Source organism: Solanum dulcamara, chromosome 8 (genome assembly GCF_947179165.1).
Source record: "Solanum dulcamara chromosome 8, daSolDulc1.2, whole genome shotgun sequence".
Taxonomy (NCBI): domain Eukaryota; kingdom Viridiplantae; phylum Streptophyta; class Magnoliopsida; order Solanales; family Solanaceae; genus Solanum; species Solanum dulcamara.
This window is the reverse complement of record NC_077244.1, coordinates 38,604,087-38,627,759: the sequence shown is the minus strand read 5'-3', so window position 1 is coordinate 38,627,759 and position 23,673 is coordinate 38,604,087. Positions and strand designations below refer to the sequence as shown.

The window sequence follows — 23,673 nt, the reverse complement described above, 5'->3', positions numbered from 1 at the left end:
CCAATATTATATTAAATCTCCCCTATTTTCTAAGCTGTCTTATTAGATATTGTTGTTTTCTCCATATCCACCCACAGTTCTAGTATATCTAAAGTATTTCATCTTTCTTAAACTGCACATACTATGATATCCTTTTGACGAATTGTGTTCCTAAACTTCAAGGTTGTTTTTCATATAGTTGTCACAACCCAAATTAGGGCCTAGCCATGACATGGTGATTAAAATCACGAGGAACCCTGGCCAAGCCTCTTAGAATATCATTCATCACCATACATAAGGTAAATAGATCAAATAAAGCTAAATCAAAGATACAGAAGCATAGTCTTAATAAAAGTAGCGTAAGTCTCAAAATGAGCAAAATCGACAATATAGACGCCATGAATATTTAACATGCCTATACTAACTCGATGGGAGCATAAGACAAGCTTCTAGTTCACCCATGAAAACATAAGAGTAATGAAGTAATCAATTGACAAAATGAAGTAAGTGTCATATCCTCAAACTATGAGGACTCACCAATGGTACAACAATAATAATTCTAGTCACGAATGGCAGGATGAGCATAATCGCCAGATCCTACAAATAAACATTGGACATAGTCAATAAAAATCATGGGATGCAAGACCAATATCTTTAAAACAAGAATGAAGTCATGAAAACATTAAAACATTAAACTCATTGGTCAATGCATCATAATCTTATCAGATAAGAACCATACATATGTGGGAGATAACCGTAAACAACATTAATATCATGCGATATATTATATGGAATTCGATGATCCCTACATTGAGAATAGAGGAGGCTACTTGCAAAAGTAGAGTCCATCCAATATTATCATCATCATGTGCTATATATGGATCAACCAGCTAGGCCATATTGGCAAATCTAAGGTGGCAACGTAGTTTAAGGGACTAAAGGTTGCTACTAAGTCTTAGGTGGTGCTAAGTCAATATCCCACGAAATATATGTCATGTCATAATCACAAATCATACTTGGCATAAATCATAAGTCTTTCATAATAATACTTCATATAAAACTTGTTCATAAGAATAACTCATTATCATGTGATTCATGTAATGTGGGTGTAGGAATTTCATCATTACCAATCCTTTTCATAAAACAAAATTTGAGTCTTGAGTCCCCTTATTTATAAAACATAATTGCATACTTGAAATTCACTATCATAGCTTACACTTGAAATTTTGGTAAAAACTTGAATACATGAACAATTTACTTGGAAATCATGAAATTGGATCAAAAATTTGCATGATCATATTCTTTATGTTATCCCATACATAATCATGAAAATAATATCAAGAGGATGCATAATTTAATCAATAACCATAGAATATATCATGAATGAGACAACCCAATGCATTATCATAAAATTAGGGCTTTTTGAATAAAAATCATAAAGAATTTGTAGAAAACTTGGGATTCCATGACTGAAAAGGTACCCATGGATGAAGTCGCACATACCTTGATCCTTAGAAGTCCTAGATTGAAGAGAATTGAAGCTTGATGTTGAAGAAGTCCCTTTGAAATTGGTTTGAGGAAGAAAAGATTTGAAGAGCACATTTCTAGGGAGAGAATATTGATTTGGAGTGTTTGGGAGATAATGAGAGGGTTAGAAGAGATTAGGTTAGTTAATAGGTGAGAATATAGTCCCAATAACCATCCACATTCATTAATGAAATATAGAAAATAACTAAAATATCCCACTTAAAACTAAAAACTGGGATTGCACGGAGGACCCACCATGGTCAGTGAACTTCACCACGGCCCGTGGTGGTGATCATGGACTTTGGCTTGAACTCGAGGAAAAATTAGATCTACAGGACCTCCTTCAAAGAGACCATAACGGTTCGTGAAGGATAATATGGTATGTGGATTGGGGTCGTAGTTAGGGACTTATAGAGGTACAGAGGCCACCATGGCTCGTGCTGTGCATCACAACTCGTGGTCACCACTTCTCAACTCTGGTTTGCAGACTTGAACCATGGTGACCCTTCGCGGCCCATGGTCCTCTTCGTGGTCCCTATAGGATCTCGTGAAGTCCACCTTGTACCAAAAAGCTATGTTTTTTAGAAACTCATCTTTTGATCCTAATTTTTTTATTTTCCAACTTCTGAGGTCTTAAAATATCTCCACCTTGGGAACATTTGTCCTTGAATGGGACTCAAGCTAGCATGAATGAGATAGGAAAGAAACATAGCACTCAACATAAATGCAAAACATATTGTAGATGCATAAAACATGATGTTTTCAATATCAAGTTAAAACATGACTTTAAAACTCATTTCATGAACATGAATGCATATGAAAACATGGGAGTGATTGAAACACATAGTTTGGGATGATCTTATCATGAAGGAACTAAATACCTCAACTAAGCACAGAAGAAAAGAGATGAGGATATTGTGACATCATATCAGCTTTGGCTTCCCGTGTAGCACCCTCAACCTTTTGATTCCTCCATAACACTTTAACTGAAGCTATTTCCTTGTTCTGCCATTCTAAGATCTCAACCGTGACCTCCTCATATAAGAGACTCTCTCTTACCTCAATGATGTCAAATGACATAGTAGAACTAGGATCACCAACAAACTTCATTAATAAGGACACATGAAACACCGGATGTAATGATGCCAAATCAGAAGGAAAATCAAACTCATAAGTCACCTTGACAATCCACCTCAAAATCTTATATGGGCCAACATATCAAGGACTGCTTCCCTTTCTTACGAAAAAGTATTACATCCTTCTTGGGTGAAATTTTAAAATAAACCCAATCATTAACCTCAAACTCAAGTTCCCTTCTCCTCACATCTGAATAGAATTTCTATTGTGTTTGGGTTTTCTTCAATCTTTTCTAATGAGTCTGACCTTTTCCATAGCCTCAAACACCAACTCTGGTCCTATCAAAGCAACTTCACCAAACTTAAAGCAAATGATAGGGGAACTCCACCTCCTACAATATAAGGCTTCAAATAGAGCCATGTCGATGCCAGAGTGATAAATGTTATTATAGGCAAATTCTATCAATGGAAAATGATCATCTCAATTTCCTTTAAAATAAATAATACATGCTCTCAACATGTCCTCTAATGTCTGAATGGTAAGCTCATCATTACCATGTATATGTCGGTGAAAATTTATACTAAGCTTCACTCGAGTACCAAGACCCTTTTGAAAAGATGTCCAAAACTGAGATATACACTAAGTACCTCGATCCGAGATGATATACAATGGAATACCATGAAGCTTAACCAATTCTCGGATATACAATCTAGCTTAGTCCTCACGTTAATATGAAGTCTTAACAGGAAGAAAATGAGTCGACTTAGTCATTCGGTCAACAACCACCCAAATAGAATCATGTTTCTTAGGAGTACGAGGAAGCCAGTAATGAAGCCCATATTCAAGGCTTCCCACTTTCAAGTAGGAATCTCAATATTTTGAGCCAAACCTCATAGTTTTTAATTCTCAACATTTACTTGTTGGCAATCTGGACACTTAGCCACAAACTCCGCATTGTCCCTCTTCTTACCATTCCACCAATAAACTTGTGTCAAATCACAATACATCTTTGTGGAATTCGGGTGAATAGAATATTGCAAACTATGAGCCTCGGAAAAAATCATTTCCCTCAAATCATCAATATCGAGAACACATAATCGGCTTTGATATTTCAAAATACCATTTCCCCTTGGGAGAAAGGCTCCATGGATTTTTCAGCAACCACTTTCTTCAACTCAGCCAAACTAGGATCACTATCTTATTTGCCCTTAACATCCACCACAAGAGAAAATTTGGAACCATTTTGCATAATGATACCACCATCCTCGGAGTCAACCATACGAACATCCAAATGGGCTAATTTATGAACATCCCAAACTATCTCCATCTTCTCATCCTCAATATGGGCAACATTATTCATGGACATTCTTCTAAAAGCATCGGCAACCACATTTGCCTTTTCCGGATGGTATAGCACACATATAATAATCCTTCAATAATTAAAGCCACCTCCTTTGTCAAACTTTTAAATCCTTTTGAGTGACACATATTGTAAACTCTTCTGATCGGTGAATACATCCTCATGGATGCCATACTAATAGTGTCTCCATAATTCAAAGCAAATACCATAGATGCCAACTCCAAATCATGGTTAGGGTAATACTTTCATGAACCTTGATTTACCTTGAAGAAAAGGCTATTACTTTATGATTTTGCATTAGGACACAACCAAGACCAAATCGTGCGACATCAAAATAGACAGCAAACCAATCAGAACCTTCCAAGCCTATCCTTCAACTCTGAAAACTTTTATCATACGCCTCAGACCATTGGAATTTTCACCTTCTTTGAAGTCATAGTAGTCAAGGGCGATTCAATAGAGCAGAAACCTTCCACAAACTATCTATAATAACCAGCTAAGCCCAAGAAACTCTGAATATCAGAAGGAGACAATGGTCTAGCCTAATTCTTAACCGCATCGGTCTTTTTTGGGTCGACCATAATTTCTTCTCCAGAGAAGATATGACCAAGGAACGCAACTAACCTTAACCAAAATTCACATTTACTAAATTTTACAAACAACTGACGGTCCTTGAGAATAAGAAACACGGTCCTCAAATGATAGACATGTTCTTCCTCACTCTAAGTATAGACTAAAATATCATCAATAAACATAATAACAAACGTATCAAAGTATAGATTGAACACCTTATTAATCAAATCCATATAAGTTTCAAGGGCATTCATTAGTCCAAAAGACATAACCAAGAATTCAAAGTGACCATACCGAGTTCTGAAAGTCATATTTGGAATGTTATATTCCCTTACCCAGAGTTGATGATAACTCGATTGGAGATCAATCTTTGAATAGTAGTTTTCTCCTTGAATTTAATCAAACAAGTCATTGATCCTTGGAATGGGATACTTATTCTTAATTATAACCTTGTTCAATTACTTGTAATCAATACACATTCAGAGAGAACCATCCTTCTTTCTAACAAAGAGGATCAGAGAACCCCATGGAGAGATGCTCGGTCTAATGAAACCTTTGTCCAACAAATCTTTTAATTAATTATTTAGCTATTTCAATTCTTTCAGAGTTATAAGATAAAAAAAGATAGGTTGAGTATGGGGAAAAATATCGATACCAATATCTATTTCCCTTTCGAGAAGAATGCCTGGGAGATCATCATGGAAAACATCTAGAAACTTATTAACAACTGATACTGGCTCAAGAGTGGGAGCTTCGAACTTAGTATCTCTAACCCGAACTAGATGATAAATTCATCCTTTGGAAATCATTTTCCGAGTTTTAAGGCATGAGACAAATTTGTCCTTAAACATGGAATTACTACCCTTCCACACTAGGACCCTATAACATGTAATAGAATAACATGGATAAAGCCAATCTACCACGATAATAACATCAAAATAGGTCATATTAAGTTCTACAAGATCAATTGAGGTGATTTTATGTAAAACTAAAACTGGACAATTTCTATAGACACTTGTTGCTACAACTAAATTACCAACAGGAGTACAGACCAAAAAAAGAACTCTCAAGATCTCAGAACTAACTATAAATCTCATAGCAAGATAAGGAGTAACAAATGATAGAGTAGCACCCGTATCTAACAATGCATATACATCAAAGTTGAAGACTTTCAATATACCTGTGACCACATTGGGAGACTGCTCAACCTCTTGCTTACCTTCATGATTTCTCCCACACTTGGTACACCTAGGAAGAGTAGGTCTACTAGCACCACCACCTTGGGCCTTAGGGTTGGAGGCACTATCTTTATCATATATTTTACCCGAATCTTGTGAAGAACATTGGTCATATTGGAAACAACCATTACCACCAACGGAGTTAGGTTGAAAAACCCACCTTCATACAGAGCCCTATTGGACTCCCTTACTTTCCTTTCCTTAAGGTTCTCCCCTTTAATTTGCTTGGCATAAGTCATTATCGTAGAAATATCCCTCTTCTTGATGAGCATAGCAGTGCGGCACTCTTTCATCACCAAGTCCGACATACTCAAAATAAAGTTACTCATTCTGGCATGATAGTCGATCACTAAATAAGGAGCATACTTGGACAACTTTGTGAACTTGCGGGCATATTCCCTTACACTCATGTTTTCTTGCTTGATGTTGATAAATTCCAACACCTTCACCTCCCGCAACTCATGTGGGAAGAACTGGTCAAGAAAACCAATTTTGAAATTCTCCCAACCTATGGGACCTTCTTCAACCCTTTAGGTCTTCCATTGATTGTACCATACATTAGCGACACCTTTTAGTTGGTAGGCCACCAATTCCACCTTCTACTCCGAAGATAGTCCCATAATATCAATAATTTTATACACTTCATCAACAAAGTCATGGGGATCCTCATCAACCTTAGATCTATGAAACTCGAGAGGGTTCATCCTTGTAAAGTCTGTAACCGTTGAACCCAGTGTAAACACATTTGGAGGAACCACTACTCCTTGATTCACATGAGTAGTCATGTCTTGGGCTAGCATAGAGATGGTGGTCTGGAACTCGGCATGACTAACTTCATCGGCTATATGATCATTAGGAGCTTGAGAAGCTTATCCCTCATTAACATTAATCCCTCTTTGACATGGAGCACTCTTGGAGGCATTTTCGAAAAATGGAAAAGAGAAAGCATTAGAGGGTAAATTATTAGAGTTCAACTCTATAGAACAATGAGATCACAAAAGAAGTGATATTTTTTGTAAAATGCCTCACAGACTTTTATTTTAGGTGTGGCACACTTTACACCGATGAATAATCCTCTACTCGATATGGCATGTGAGACTCCCTAGGATACTTTTAAACCTTGTGCTCTAATACCAAGTTTTTCACGACATGAACTAGGACCTACTCATGAAACAGTGATTAGAATCTTGAGGGATCCCAACCAAGTGTCACTACCCAACTTAGGGCCTAGCCATAACATGACAATTGAAAACTCGATGGATTCCAACCAAGACATTTTAGCATACATAGCATATATATGGAAATTAAACATAATAGAAAGAAGTGGAAGAAACAACTCAATGATGAAGGTCTAAGGAAAGAGTAATATCCAAATCAATATTCAACATGCACTATATCCTTGCAGTGTCTAAACATGACTAAGTCTATACTTGATGGGGGCTTTAGGACAAGTTCCTATCTCACTCGAATCATAAGAAAAAAGTCAAAATGGTCAACATAAAACAAAGTCTCATCCATGATAAATGATGACTCACTAGTGATAACCTAATAGTGTTAAATCAACTCTAGCCAAGAATAGGATGAACGTTGTCCACCCCTACATTATGAGACAATGTAGAAAAAATATGCATTATTAGATGAAAGGTAATAAGTATGTAAAATATGCATGAGCAAACAAACATAGGGAATAATCAATATGAATCATGGGATGCAAAACCAATATCTTTTAAAATATGTATAAAATAATGAAAATATCAAAAACATTCATCTCATTGGTCAATGCAATAAAAAATTTATCATATTCATCATAAGAACTCATAACTCAACTAAAGCTATGTGGGATAAGACCTTTAACCGATATCTTAAGACCGTGCGAGCTATAACATGGAATCTTATGTAACTCTCATATCGAGAAGAGAGCGACTACTTATCAAGGTAGACTCTGTGAGAACAACTTTAACATTGTGAGCTATATATAGATCGACTATTTAAGCCATGAAGGAAACATACCTAGGCAATGTAGTTTGGGACTTTAGGTTACCACTAGGATTTCCTTGGGTAACTAAATATATTACCGGACCGAACCCCACCTATAAGTCCTCATTGCTTATTCAATAACCTAATGGAATTCATTAAAAACATAGAAGCATCATCATTAATTTCATTATGAAAATAATCATTAGAGTTGGTAACTAACTTGAGTAATTCATAAGAATCCATAAACTTTGGTGAGAATTGTCCTTATCATCATTTTAAACATGATTGTGTGAGAGTTGTCCTTATCACAACATAATAACTTTGTTGGATCATCATTGATCAACATCATAACTTTCATTATTATATTCAAAAATCTCTACTTTATTCATAAAAGGTTTTCTTTGAAAATCATCGAACTCATGATCAAAACTCATTTAAATCATCATTGAATTTCGTAATCATAATTGAAAGTAGTTTTATGCATGATAATTACTAATTCAACTTGAAATAATGCAATTGATATAAAAACATGCTTAGAATGATCATTGATAGCAACTTAAAATATAATTGAAACAGCCCAATGCAATTCATCAAAACTAAGGTTAGAACCCGATAAAATTTAAGGAGATCTTTGAGGGAAAATATTGGGACTCTATAGGTGAAAGGAACTCATGGATCAATACCCATATACCTTAACATTGATGAGCCCTAAATTATAGATATTGAAAGCTTGACCTTGAAGAACCCTTGAATTACATGTGGTGGAAGAGGAAGACCTTGACAGAATTGTCCTTTCAGCATTACAATTATTTTTACATAATTCATATCGTTAGGCCTTAGGTCACCACATAGGATACTAAGTCACCTTACTTCATAACTTGCACGAAATTCATACCTTGAAACATACTTATAATTCAAGATCATCATGGAAACACATAGTCATAATTCATACTTTGAAAATTCATGACCATAGCTTGTACTTGAAATTTGGATATGACATGGATGCATGATCAATTAACTTAAAAATCATGAAATTTACTTGAAGATATGCATGATCATAAACTTTATATCATTTCATACATAATTCACATAGATAATATACTTTAGAAGTATAATTCAAAATACCCATAATTTACATCATGACCCCTAGAAATAAAAATAGAAGAATTCATGAAAAAACTCTTCAATTTAATTAATTAACCATCAATTTATATCAAAATAGACTCATGATCATATTTTAAATCAAAATTCATGCAATTGGGATGGAGATCATAAAACCCATAAAATACCATACATTAATTTGATAGAAAATCTTGAGAAATTGATTGGGCTTCATGGATGAAAAGATCCATGAATCAAAACCTAGAACACCAATTAATTTGAAAGAACTTGAGAATTTTGATGGAGAAATTGAGTGAATTTGCTTGAAGTCTTCAATAGAAACCCTGCACAGCCTTTTTGTAGAGAGAGAAATATTAGATAGATGAATTATAGAAGAATGAATAGAATTAGAGGTTTAGTTTAATTTATAGAGTTGAATTAGGTCCTAAAATCGTCTAGGTTCATTAACTAATAATTTGGGAAAAGTTTAAAATGCCCTTAAAAATTTAAATTTGGCCAGAACTACTTTCCAGGTTTGCGATGCGGTCCTATCACGGACCACTAGGCCGGAAAACTTTCCCCAGGTCTGCGACGCAGTCCTGTCGCGGACCACATTATTTTATGGATTCTTCAAAAATCTTTCTTCCATTCTACGAGTCCTAAAAATCCACAGAGACCATTTTCCCACAGGTTTGGACTTGCTAATTGATATTCCGAACTCGGATTTTCCAAAAAGATTAAGGATAATGCGTTACATGAGCGGCATATTTCTAAGGCATTCTTAAGGCATTTTGTGGGCTTTTTGAGGGATGTTGCAATATCTCCCCCTTGAGAACATTCATCATCGAATGAGATTCAACTAATACAGGAAAGACATTAAAAAAGCATTTAGAAATCCGACATGGATATGAGGACACTTTGAAAAAATGCATAGAACGTGTAAACTTCGTACTTAAAATAAAACATAGTCCTTGAGAGAAATCATTTCCATGAATCATGCATGCATATTAATGACATATGGAACTGAAGCATAGGAGTTTAATCGATTTGATTATGATCAACTTAGTACCTTTTGGCTTGAGTGAAAGGAAAGAGATAGGGATATCGCTTCATCATGTCCGATTCTGCTTCCCACGTAGTACTCTCTACGTGTTGATTCCTCCACAACACTTTGACAGATGCAACATCTTTATTTCTCAGCCTCTTCACTTGGCGGTCTAAAATTTCAATAGGTACCTCCTCATAAGTCAAATTCTCTTCAATACTCACGTTCTCCCTTGGTATAATAGAATTTGGATAACCCACAAATTTTCTAATCATCGACACATGAAATACCGGATGAACCAAAGCCAACTCAAGTGGCAAGTATAACTCATATGCTACCTTGCCAATGCACTTTAATATCCTATACGGTCCTATATATCTAGGGATCAACTTCCCTTTCTTACCAAACTGCATTACCTCTTTTATAGGTGAAATCTTCAAATACACCATATCATCCACATCAAATTCAAGCTCTCTCCTCCTAGTTTCCGAATAAGACTTTTGATGACTTTGAGCCCTTTTCAATCTTTCTCTTATGAACCTTACTTTCTTTATTGCAACAATTAACAAATCTGGACCAATCAACTCCATCTCACCAACTTCAAACCTCCCCACCGGAGACCTACATCTTCTCCCATACAAGGCTTCAAAAAGAGCCATTTGGATGGTAGAGTGATAACTATTATTATAAGTGAACTCAATCAATGGCAAATGGTCATCCCAACTTCCTCTAAGGTCAATCACACATGCCCTTAACATATCCTCCAAGGTTTGAATTGTTCTCTCGTCTTGCCTATCAGTTTGAGGATGAAAAGCGGTACTTAGCTTGACTTTAGTGCCAAGACTTTTTTGAAATGACTTCCAAAAATATGAACTAAATTGAGTACCTCTATCCAATATAATCGACAAAGGAACACCATGAAGTTTCACAAGTTCATGAATGTATAACTTAGCATAGTTTTCGGCACCATAAGAAGTTTTGACCGGTAGAAAATACGCCGATTTGGTCATTCGGTCCACAATGACCCAGATAGAATCATGTTGCTTCTAGTACGAGGCAAACCCGTGACAAAGTCCATATTCACATCTTCCCACTTTCATGTAGGAATTTCGATTTCTTGAGCTAGACCTCCTGGCCTTTGATGTTCAACTTTCACTTGTTGGCAATTAAGACACCAAGCCATGAATTCTGCGATGTCTTTTTTCATGCCATTCCACCAGTACACTTCCCTCAAGTCACAATACATCTTGGTAGATCCCGGATGAATTGAATACCAAGAACTTTGGTCTCATTCAATATCAATTCTCTTACTCCTCAATATTTGGAACACACAACCGACCTTGGTAACGTAGTAACCCATATTCTCATAGGGAGAAAACCTTAATGGATGTTTTGGCAACTGACTTTTTCAATTCAATCAAAGTTGGATCATTATATTGCTTGGCCTTGACTTCTGCCACAAGAGATGATTCTGAAACATTATTTAAATTCCTGCATCATTGGAATCAACCAAACGCACACCTAAATGTGCCAATCTATGTACCTCTTTGACCAATTCCCTTTTACCTTCCTCAACATGTACGACACTACCCATAGACAACCAACTAAGAGCATCGTCTATAATATTTGCCTTATCCAGATGGTAAAATATGCTTATATCATAGTTTTTTAGGAATTCAAGCCACCTCATTTGCCTAAGTTTAAGTATTTTTGACTAAACACATATTGCAAGCTTATGTGGTCGGTAAACACATCAACATGCACCCCATAAAGATAATGGTGCCAAATTTTCAATGCAAACACAACCGCCGGAAGTTCAAGATCATGAGTTGGATAGTTTCTTTCATGTACTTTAAGTTGGCATAGGCTATAACCTTACCATGTTGCATTAAGAAACAACCCAAACCAACATGCGAAGCATCACAATTAACAACAAACCCATCTGAACCTTCGGGCAATGTCAAAATAGGAGCTGATGTAAGATGATCTTTTAACATTTGGAAATTTTCCTCACATTCTTCTGACCATTGGAATTTTGCCTTCTTCTGTGCAAACTTAGTTAAAGGCGAAGCAATAGATGAGAACCCTTCAACAAACCTTCTGTAGTATCCGGCTAAGACTAAAAAGCTCCTAATGTCTGAAGGAGATAATGGTCTAGGCCAATTTTTAACTTCCTTCATTTTCTTTGGATCTATTTTAATCCCATCATCGGACACCACATGGCCAATAAATGTAACCTCTCTTAGCCAAAATTCCTATTTACTAAATTTGGCGAATAGCTCCTTTTCCCTCGATGTTTGCAACACAATCCTCAAGTGACCCATATGATCTTCCTCATTTCGAGAGTAAATCAAGATGTCATCAATAAATACCACTACAAACATGTCCAAATATAGCTTGAAAATGCGATTCATCAAATCCATGAATATAGCAGGAGCATTTGTCAACCCAAACGATATTACTATAAATTCAAAATGACCATACCTTGTTCGAAAGGCCATCTTAGGAATATAAGACTCCCTTTCCCTCAATTGATGATAACCGGAATAGAGGTCAATCTTTGAAATAGAGCTTGCTTCGTATAATTGATCAAACAAGTCATCTATCCTTGGGATTTGATATTTGTTCTTTATGGTGACCTTATTCAATTGCCGGTAGTCTATACACACTCAGAGTGACCCATCTTTCTTCCTAACAAACAACATAGAAGCACCCCAAGGTGAAATACTTGGTCTTATAAAACCCTTATCCAACAAATACTTCAATTGTTCCTTCAACTCCTTAAGCTAAAATGAATGAAATAGGAAAAGAACATAACAACCCAACATGAATGTAAAACATCTCGCAAATGCATAAAAATATGTAATCTTTAATCTCAAGTAAAAACGTAACTATAAAACTCATTTCATGAACATGATTGCATATGAAACCATGAAAGAAACTTAAATACATGATTTGGGCTGGTTGGATCATGAAAGAGCTAAATACCTTAACTAGGCATTGAAGAAAAGAGAGGAGGATATCAAGACATCATATCAGCTTCGACCTCCCATTTTTCTCCCTCAACCTCTTGATTCCTCCATAATACTTTAACTAAAGTAATTTCTTTGTTTTTCAACTTTCTAACTTGCTAGTCTAAAATCTCAACCGAAGACTCTCCTTGACCTCAATGTCGTCCAATGGCACAATGGATCTAGGATCACTTATCAGCTTCCTCAATACTGAAACATGGAACACCAGATACACTGATGCCAAATGTGAAGTCAAATCCAACTCATAGGCCACTTTATCAATTCACCTTAAAATCTGATATGGGCTAACATAACGGGGACTTAGCTTCACTTTCATATAGAAATGCATCACACTCAGGTGAAATTTTCAAATAAACCCAATCATTAACTTCAAATTCAAGTTCCCTTTTCCTCACATTTGAATATGACTTTTGTTGGCTTTGGTCCATTTTCAATCTTTCTCTAATGAGTCTAAATTTCTCCATAGCCTCAAACACCAACTCTGGTCCTATCAAAGTAACTTCACCATGTCGAACCAATCGATAGGGGATCTACATTGTCTACCGTACAAGCCTCAAATGGAGCCATTTCAATGCTAGAGTGAAACTGTTATTATAAGCAAACTCTATTAATGGTAAATGCTCTTCCCAATTTACCCTAAAATCAGTGACACATTCTCTCAATGGAACACCATAAAGCTTGGCTAACTCTCGAACATATAGTCTAGCATAGTCTTTGGCTGAATATGATGTCTTAACTGGGAGAAAATGAGCTAACTTAGTCATTTGGTAAACTATTACCCAAATGGAATCATGTTGCGTACGAGTACGAGGCAAACCAGTAACAAAGTCCATATTTAAGGCTTCCCACTTCCAAGTAGGAATCTTAATGTCTTGAGCCAAACCTCCTAATTTTTTATGCTTAACTTTCACTTGTTGGGAATTTGGATACTTAGCCATGAATTCGGCAATGTTCCTCTTCATGCCATTCAACAAATACACTTTTCTCAAATCTTAATACATTTTTTTGGAACTGGGATGAATAGAATATCACAAACTATGAGCTTCGGACAATATCATATTTTTTAAGCCATCAACATTCGACTCACACAATCGGCCTTGATATATCAAAATACCATTTCCCCCTTAGGAAAAAGCCTCAATGCCCTTTTTGGCAACCGCTCTATTCAATTCAACCAAAATGAGATCATTATCTTGCCTTGCCTATACATCCACCATAAGAGATGATTCGTATCCATTTTGCACAATAACACCATCAACTTCTGAATCAACCAATCGCACACCTAAATGGGCTAGCCTATGCACATCCCAAACTAGATCTTTTTTTTCATATTCAAGATGAGAAACTCAGTTCATAGACAGTCTACTAAGAGCGTCGGCAACCACTTTTGCCTTACCTGGATGGTACAGCACACTCATGTCATAATCCTTCAATAATTCAACCCATCTCCTTTGTTGAAGATTCAAGTCCTTCTAGTAAACGCATATTGGAAGTTTTTGTGATATGTGAAAACATCTATATGGACACCATAAAGATAGTGTATCCACTGCTGCCAACTCCAAGTCATGGGTTGGGTAATTCTTCATATGCACCTTGAGTTGCCTTGAAGCATAAGCTATCACTTTGCTATTTTGCATTAGCACAAAACGAAGACCAACTCTTGAAGCATCACAGTACACAACAAAACCATCGGAACCTTTGGTAAAGTCATCACTGGAGCGGAGATAAATCTATCCTTCAGCTCTTGGAAGCTTTACGTAGATGCCTCAGACCATTGAAACTTCAACTTCTTTTTAGTTAAAGATATCAAAGGCGATGCAATGGAAGAGAAACCTTCCAAAAACCATCTATAATAACCAGTTAAGCCCAACAACTCTGAATATCAGAAGGACTCAATAGTCTAGGCCAATTCTTAACTATCTCGATAATTTTTGGATCAACCATAATTCCTTATCGGGAAATAATGTGACCAAGGAAAGCAACCGACCTTAGCCAAAAATGACATTTGCTAAACTTTGCATACAATTACCCGTCTTTGAATATTTTCAACACAATCTTTAAATGATTTGCATGATCTTCCTCACTCCATGAGTAAATCAAAATATCATTAATAAAGACGATCACAAACTTATCCAAATACTTCCTAAATACCTTGTTCATCAAATTCATAAAAGATGCACGAGCATTCGTTAGTCCAAAAGTCATAACTAAAAATTAAAAGGGGCTATATCGAGTTATAAAATATGTCTTTGGAATTTCACACATCCTCATTCAGAGTTGATGATAACCCTATTGGAGGTCAATCTTTGAAAAATAGATTGCTCCTTGAAGTTGATCGAACTAGTCATCAATCCTTGGGATGGGTAACTTATTCGTAATTGTGACCTTGTTCAATTGCTTATAATCTATACATATTCAGAGTATCCAATTTTTCTTCCTAACAAACATCACGAGAGCACCCCAAGGAGAAATGATTGGCCTTATAAAACCCTTATCCAACAGATCCTTCAATTGCTCTTTCAACTTCTTAAGTTCTGTCGGAGCCATATGGTAAGGAGGAATAGAAATTGGTTGAGTATCGGGAAGGAGATCTATATCGAAGTCTATTTACCTTTCGAGAGGATTACTTGGGAGATCTTTGGGAAAATCTTTTAAAAACTTATTAATAACTGAAACTGACTTAAGAGTAGGAGTCTCGGAGTTAGTATCTCTAACCCAAACTAGATGGTAGATAAAAGACTTGAAAATCATTTTCCGGGCCTTAAGACATAAAATGAATCAACCCTTAACCATCGAATCATTACCTTTCCATTCAAGAATAGGCTCATTAGGAAAATGAAACATGACCCTACGGGTTCTACAATTAATGGTTGCACATGAGGCATGTAACCAATCCATACAAAAAATAATGTCAAAGTCGGTCATTTAGAGTTCAACAAGATCACAAGGGATAACTTCATGCAGAACCAACATGGGATACTTCCTATAGACTCTTTTATCCATAATCAACTCACCTACCAGAGTATAGACAGAAACATGGTCTAGAAATACTTTGGGGTATACATCAAATGTCATAGCCACGTAAGGAGTAACAAAAGAAAATTTTGCACTCGGATCAAGAAAGGATAAACATCATAGTGTAAGACATGCGACATATCGGTAAAAACATTGGGAGTCTCCTCTACCTCTTGTCTACCAAGAAGAGTATAAAACTGGTTGTTGCGTTTACCACCCTTTGATTGAGGTTGGGCACCTTATGTAGCTTGGCCACCTTGAGCAACTTGGCCTTGAGGACAACCTTCTCTACCCTTTTTGTTAAGATTATATCACTCATATTGCCTATGACACCTATTTTTCCACATCCGAAGCAAGCACCCATTCCTATCAAACATCTCCCTCCATGATTCCTCCCACATTTTGCCCACTTGGGAAATGAAGGGCTAGAAGTATTCACACCTCCTCCTTGAGACTTAGGGTATGGAACCCTATTATTTAAAAACTTATTTCCCAAACTTTGGCCCTATTAATAACGGCCACTACCATTCCTAGACTTAGCATTTGAGAACCCACCTTCATATCGGGCTCTCTTAAAATCTCTCATTCTCATCTCTTTGAGTTTCTCTTCCTTAATTTGCTCAGCAAATGTCATAAGCCAATATATGTCCATATCCTTAATAAGAATAGTAGTACGGTATTCCTTAGCAACCAATTCAGATACCCTCTATATGAATTGACTCATTCGGGCACATGGATTAGCAACCAATAAAGAAGCATACTTGGATAGCTTGGTGAACTTGAGGGCATAGTTCCTCATACCCATGTTGGCTTGTTGAAGATTGATAAAATCTAACACCTTGGCTTCCCTTAGCTCAAGAGGGAAAAAAGGATCAATGAAAGCAGGTTTAAAGGCTTCTCATTTAATAGGACCTTCATCAACCCTCTCTATCTTCCATTGAGTGTACCAAACTTTAGAAACACCCTTGAGTTGGTAAGCTGCCAACTCAGCTTTATCTTCTGACGATAACCACAATCATGTAAACCTCATCATTGAATTCTTGAGGATCCTCATCAATGTTTGGGCCATAAAACTTTGGAGGGTTCATCCTTGCAAACTCACTCACCCTAGAAGCCGGAGTAGGATTATTGGAAGGAGCCACAATCTCTTGGTTGGCCACTACTAGGGCTAACATAGTAATAGCGGTACGGAATTCTATGTTAGTCACTTAGTTAAGTAGGGGACTAATATCTTGAGGAATCGTAGGAGCCTAAGCTTTGTTAGAATTGTTTCCCCTTGGCAAAGGTGGTCCTCTTGGAGGCGTTTTGTGAAAATCGTTAAGGAAGATTGTTAGCAGAAGGAAGTATTAAAACATACTCTATCACACGACATAGACCATGAAAGATGTGAGAATTTACTAAAATTCCTTATAGCCTGCTATTCATAGAGGTGACGCACTTCACAATCATGAATAAGCCTCTACTTGACGCGACATGTTAGATTCCCTAGGATATCTTAAACTTTGTACTCTGATACAAAGTTTTTCATGACCCAACCTAGGGTCTACTGATAAGACGACGATCGAAACCCTGAAGGTTCCCTACCAAACCTCTTGACATATCATAAAGCATATATAAGGTAAAGTAAGTGTAGAAAATAGCTTAAAAAGAGTCTAAACATGACCATAGAATGAAGAGTAACTTGGATACATAGACTTCATGACACAGGTCAAACAAATGCCTCTACTACATGACAATAGATGGGGATAAGACATGTCTCAATTCATAAGTATTCCTCGATGGATAAGGACTTACCAAAACTTTGCCGATAGGGAACCCTACTAGCCACGTGTGATAGGAGTGTGATCCTAAACCCCTATATTATGAGATAATGTAAGCAATAAATATGCATTAGTAATTTTGAATGTACTAAGTATGAGGGTAGGAAATGAAATGAAAATCATAAGATGCAATGATCAAGTAAAGAACATGGTAAGAAGAGATAAGTAAAGTCATAAAAAAATCATAATGATCAAAGTATTTGAAAAGCATAATGGAAATCATCAAATTACATAAGAGATCATACATATGTGGGATATAACCATAACCGATAATAAGAACATGCGAGATATATTATGAAATACCGATGTCTCCCCATAAAATGGAAGAAAGGGGAATCTATTTGCCAAGGTAGACTCTACCCCGCTAGGCGGGTCACGTACATACGCTATATGTGGATCCACTTGCTAAGACATGAAGAAAATCTAATGCGGCACATAGTTTAAGAGACTTGAGGCTACTACTAAGGCTTTTGGTAGGGCCCCCACCTCAAGTCCACTCGGTGCTAAGGAAACTCCCATGGAATACATAACATAGTAAAAATACTTAGCATATATCATAACGTATTCATAAACTTCGTAAGTCATAGAATAGCTCTTTTAATAACATAATTGCAATGTGAGATTTGGCCTTTCACATTACAAATCATACTTGCATAATTTATATAGTTAGGTCCTAGGTCACCACATAGGGGCCTAAGTTACCACATAGGGCCCTAAGTTACCTTTCTTCATAACTTTGCATGAAATTCATATCTTGAACATACTTGTTATTCATGATCATAATTTATACTTGAATTTGGAGTAAAACTCATATACATAGTCAATTTGAATGAAAACTATGATAATACCTTGAAATCATTGGATTCATAACATACTTCATAATATAATCATTCAAAATAGGCTTCATGCATTGGCAAATATAATTCAACTTAAAATTATGTAATTCATGTAGGAACATACCTATAATGATTGAAAGCATAATTTAAGTATCCCAATATAATTCATCAAATTAGGGTTACAAACTCAATTGAAATTCATGAAATTTTGAGTAAAAACCTTAGGGCTCCATGGGTGAAAGGAACCCATGGATCAATCCCTGCATACCTTGATTGAATTTAACTCTAGAATTGAAAAAGGAGACTTGTTCTTTAAGAAACTCTAGATAAAATTGATGAGGAAGATCAACCCTTGAATGATCCTTGAGAGAGAAGTCTTAAAGTTTATTAGGAATTAATGAAGAAAAATAATAGGTTTCAGAGTATTTAAGATATTTTCGTAATGAATTTAGTCCCAAAAATGTCCACATATATTGATAAAAGAATAGGAAAAAGACTGGAGTACCCCTCATTAAACTTTAACTAGGAGTCACCATGGAGGACCCATCATGATCTGTAATGCTCATCACGACCCTTGGTGGTGTCCGTGATAATTGACTTGGACTTGGGATTTTTTTTCGGGAGTTGTAGGGAAAGGTTTCGAAACCTCCTCCATGGAACCCTTCATAGCCCATGGAATAAATCACGACCCATGAAGCATGGGCATGGTGAAGGACCTACAGGTGGGTATGCAGGTAGGTCCACCATGGATCCCACCATGGTCCGTGAAGAGTTGCACAGGTTGTGGTGGCCAGTCATGGTCCTAGCCTTGGGATCATGTTTTGAGGTCTGAGGGATGGGGTCACCACTGAGGGCTTCACGGCCTATGGTGCCCTATCATGTACTTTCCCTATAGTAATGAACCTCAGGGTCACCATGGCCCGTGATGGCTTCCTAGTCATCATTTGGTGCCAAAATTTGCAGTTTGTTTTTTAGAAATTTTATATTTTGATCCTTGTTTGTCGATTTTCCAAATTCCATGGTCTTACATTAATTATTTATTCTTATGCCTAAAAAGCACACCGTTAATAGAAACATAATAAAGAATCAGTAAGTTTTAAGAAAGTAAAAAAGAGTGTTGGCAATCACCTCCTTCATTGCATCATAATTGTTCCCTATAATGCCAAGAAGTTCATATAATCTTCCAAAACATTTTTGTGGGAAGATCCCTATAAAGTTAGATGGATTCCCAGATCTCTTGATCTATCTTGATCCTTAGAAAATCAATATTAACACTTATTTCCTTTGTGAAGTCACAAACCTTCTTCATAGTGCACAAAATGACATTCATAAGATCATTCACAATGTTTTGCTTAGCATTCATATCGTCCTGACAACACAAATTTAGAGAGAGAAATTACCAAAAATAGTAGAGGACGAGGCTTGAGGAGAAAGATTTCTAATTTTTGAAGGAGAAGTAAGGATAGGCACATTAGGCATTTCATTCTTAACCCAAGTGGTTCATAGAGAATGTTGACCTTGATACCGAAGGCTTTAGAGTTGTAGGACATTTGACTGTGACAAATGAATGATCGTTAAGACAAATATGGTTGACTTTAATAAGGAAAGTGATACACATACCATAAAAAGGACAAAGGGATCATAAGCACACTCGACCATGTAATTGATGAAAATGGAAGAAATTTTGAGTTTCTTTTTCATGACAATGTAGTAGATGAAAAAATATCACACTAGGGTCTCATTTGTTTTTATTAAGATTTAGACATCGAAATCTGAATGCACATATAAATGATTATGATGTTATCTAAAGATTTGAACACTGAATGATTAAGAATATTTATTTTTCAATATTTAATATACATAATTTATTTATATGTACATAATAAAAATACAATTCAAATAAAAAAAATTAAATATATAAAAAGAGATATATAATAAAATCATTTTTTTCTAAAATAAAAGGAAACATTTATGCTTATAATGATGTTGAAGATAGTCTGTAATGGTGGTGGTGATGATAATAATTATTAGTGGCTAGCAATGATGGTGGTGATGGTTGTGAGAATGGAGGTGGTTGGTGTTGTGGTGACTGTCATTATGGTGGCAATTGGTAGTGGTGTTGGTAGTTGTAATAGTGAAGTTGGTTAATATTAGTAGTTGGTGGTGACTGAAAAATGTGTGGTGATTGATGATGTATTTGTGGTAGTTGACAGAGATACTAGTTATCAGTATAGAGGTAGTTGGTAGTAGAGATTGATCACTATGGTTGTAGTGGCTAATAGTAATGGTGGAGCTGACGGTGGTGGTGGTGGTGATCAAAGAATGTATGGTGGTTGTTAATAATAGTGCTAGTTGTGATGGTAGAGAATGTTGGTAGTAGGAATTGACTGTAGTGGTGGAGGTGGTAGAGTCTACAGATACGGGAGTTGTTCTGGCAATGGATATAATTATAATGATGAAGGAGATAGGTAAGGTAGCAACTGATAGTAGTGGTTACAACGATAGTGGTTGTGATGGCAGAGCTGTTTGGTGGTAGATGACAATAATGGTGGTTGTCGATAGTGGTGGTGTTGGTTGTGATGGAAGATATGGTTAGTTGCGGTGGCTGGTGATTATGGATAGAGTGATGGTCAATATTATCCACACACGAATACCTCTCAACGATATTGAGACTCTGTTCTATATCTTAATGATTAAGATTTGTTCAGACAATTTAAGTGCTTTAAATCTTAATGAAAACAAATGAAATTAATGATCTAATATTTGAACCATTCAGATTAAGACCCCTTTTAAGTGCAAAAAAATTAGACCTAAGTAAAATTAGAAAAGGAACTAGCATGAGGTAAGATGGTGGGGGATACCATATAAGAAACAACTCTAGAAATGAAGGATAAGTCATTTGGATCTTTTTAAATAAGAACAAAGGAAGAATCAAAGAGTGTTTTCTTAGCTTGATGAAATGACACTTCAAACGAGTAAGACCAAGAATTTTTAGGAAGATTATAGAAATCAAAGCAAGTAAAATTTAACACAGAATCAAATACATCACAATTAACAGTAATTCTTGTTCCCATAATATGGGTTTCAATCTCTTCAGGCTTAACAAAGTGAAGTTTAGCACTGAACATATAAACTAGATTTTCATAGACATGAGATAGGTTTACGAAGAAATTTTACCATTCTTGGAATGTGAACAAAGATTTGATTTTGCAAGATTGAGATTTTATGAGATCCAAATCAATTAAATGGCCATAAATAATAGGTTTTTCTTTGAGGGAGATATAAAGAATCAGTGTTAGAGGGTCCCTAAAATTCTTTTTGTTTTTAAAGGTAGAATCAGAGTTACCTTTGCATTTCCTGAGGGATTCAAAGCTATTTCCAGAGTCGATGGGCGTTTTTTAAAGATTTTCGATGGGAATAGAGTTTGTCTCTTCATAGAAAGTAGTGTGACTATAGTTCTCGAACAAAATTGACTCTATCAATTTGTCTTTATCAACTCAAGGAACTAGTGCCCCAAAAATGAATACAATCCAAGCTTTAAATAAACCCGCTACAGTTCATGCACCACAAGGGCCAAAAACCACATTTTAGAGAGAAGAGAGGTTTTCAGGACAAGATTTTACCTTAAAAACGAGCCTTCAACACGAGCCAAATGATCCCACTGCAAAGCTCCAAAAATTCCCAATAATTAGCACCAAATATGAGCATAATCGAAGCTAAATTGACCAAGAAATTGACTTTGTAATGTTCAACAATGAACTAAAATTTGGGAATGATTTCAATATATCCCAGATGAATGACATCCACGAACATGGGTCTAGGTCCACAATGGTGGTGGTCAACTAGCACGTCTACTCTGACCCTTCTCCACGAACGCAGAGCCAATGCCTGTGAACACAAGGGTCAAGGGACCTGGATTTGCAAATGCGACGCAAAGACCGCGAACGGGAGACCAAAATCATTGGACTTTGAGAAAATGATGCTAGGCATGTGAATGCAAAGCACAAGTGGTACTGCAACAGCTGAATATTTTGAGTTGAAAATAATCCGACAAGGTACTCAGATTCATTAAGAATCCGTATATGCAAATGAGCTATGCTACCATAATAAATTTGGTATTCTGGACACAATAGATATGTCGAAACTTCCATCGAAGGTTGTCTCAACAAAAATGGATCCCACACCTAAGCTCTATTTTTGACATAAGCCACTAAGTTGCTTGAAATGAGTTAGAAAGCCTCAAGACCCAAACCTACGGTCCATCAAAACTAATCTTGACATTTTAGAGCTAATAAAACAATTAGAATTACATTCTGAGGTCATTTACATGAAGTTTTTATCAAAGGCAACTATTTAAACATCAAAAGATTCAAAACAAGAGAACTTGTATAAAAAATAAATGAATAATCAAGTGACAAAACTGCCATATCCAGCAAGTCATAAATTACTTAGAGTCTCTATAAGAAAGCTCTAAATGCTTAAAGTACGGGAAAATGGAGAAAATAACTTGGAGGGTCATTACAACATCAACTACTATAAAGACTTTCATCCTCGAAAGTCAAGGAACAGAAAAATCTAGATGGAATGAAAATATGTGGGTACTGTGTTTTCATGCTTTACCAGACTTTCAGAAAACCTCTTGGATCTAACAAAGCCATCCCCAAACTCAAGTAAGAAGAAGGGCTCCCAAATTCAATTCTTTTTCTCCAAAACTTAAAACTGCTCACCAACTGCTTCCTTTGATGCCAAATTTTATCCAACCTCACATAACTCGATTGAAAGTACAAGACTCATCTGAGATATACTAATACGTCACATATACCACAAAACTAAGTGAACACAAGACAATAGAGGAAGCAAACTAACTCATGAATCGAATTATCTTCCACATGCTTCAATCCCAACATCTTGTTGTCATCAGGAGCATCCTATCTATCCTAAGACATAATGAATCTTTCTAGTATCACTTGAATCCTTCCCACATAACCACACTAGCACAAACCTCGAAAGAATGACTTATTCTACAAGAATGCCAAGAGTGGCAAGGGACAAAATAAGCAACTAGCTCAAGAAAAAAAATCCATAATCCAAGC

General features: G+C 36.1%; 1 long non-coding RNA gene across 1 annotated transcript; it reads right to left on the bottom strand.

Moving 5' to 3' along the window:
* Positions 1–350: 350 nt before the first annotated feature.
* LOC129898644 (uncharacterized) lies at positions 351–22,287 on the bottom strand. Its single transcript, XR_008769419.1, has 3 exons — positions 22,204–22,287; positions 17,719–17,779; positions 351–576 (listed from the first exon to the last, which is right to left on the bottom strand). It is a non-coding gene; the product is annotated as an uncharacterized LOC129898644 (long non-coding RNA).
* Between the last annotated feature and the right edge of the window lie 1,386 nt (positions 22,288–23,673).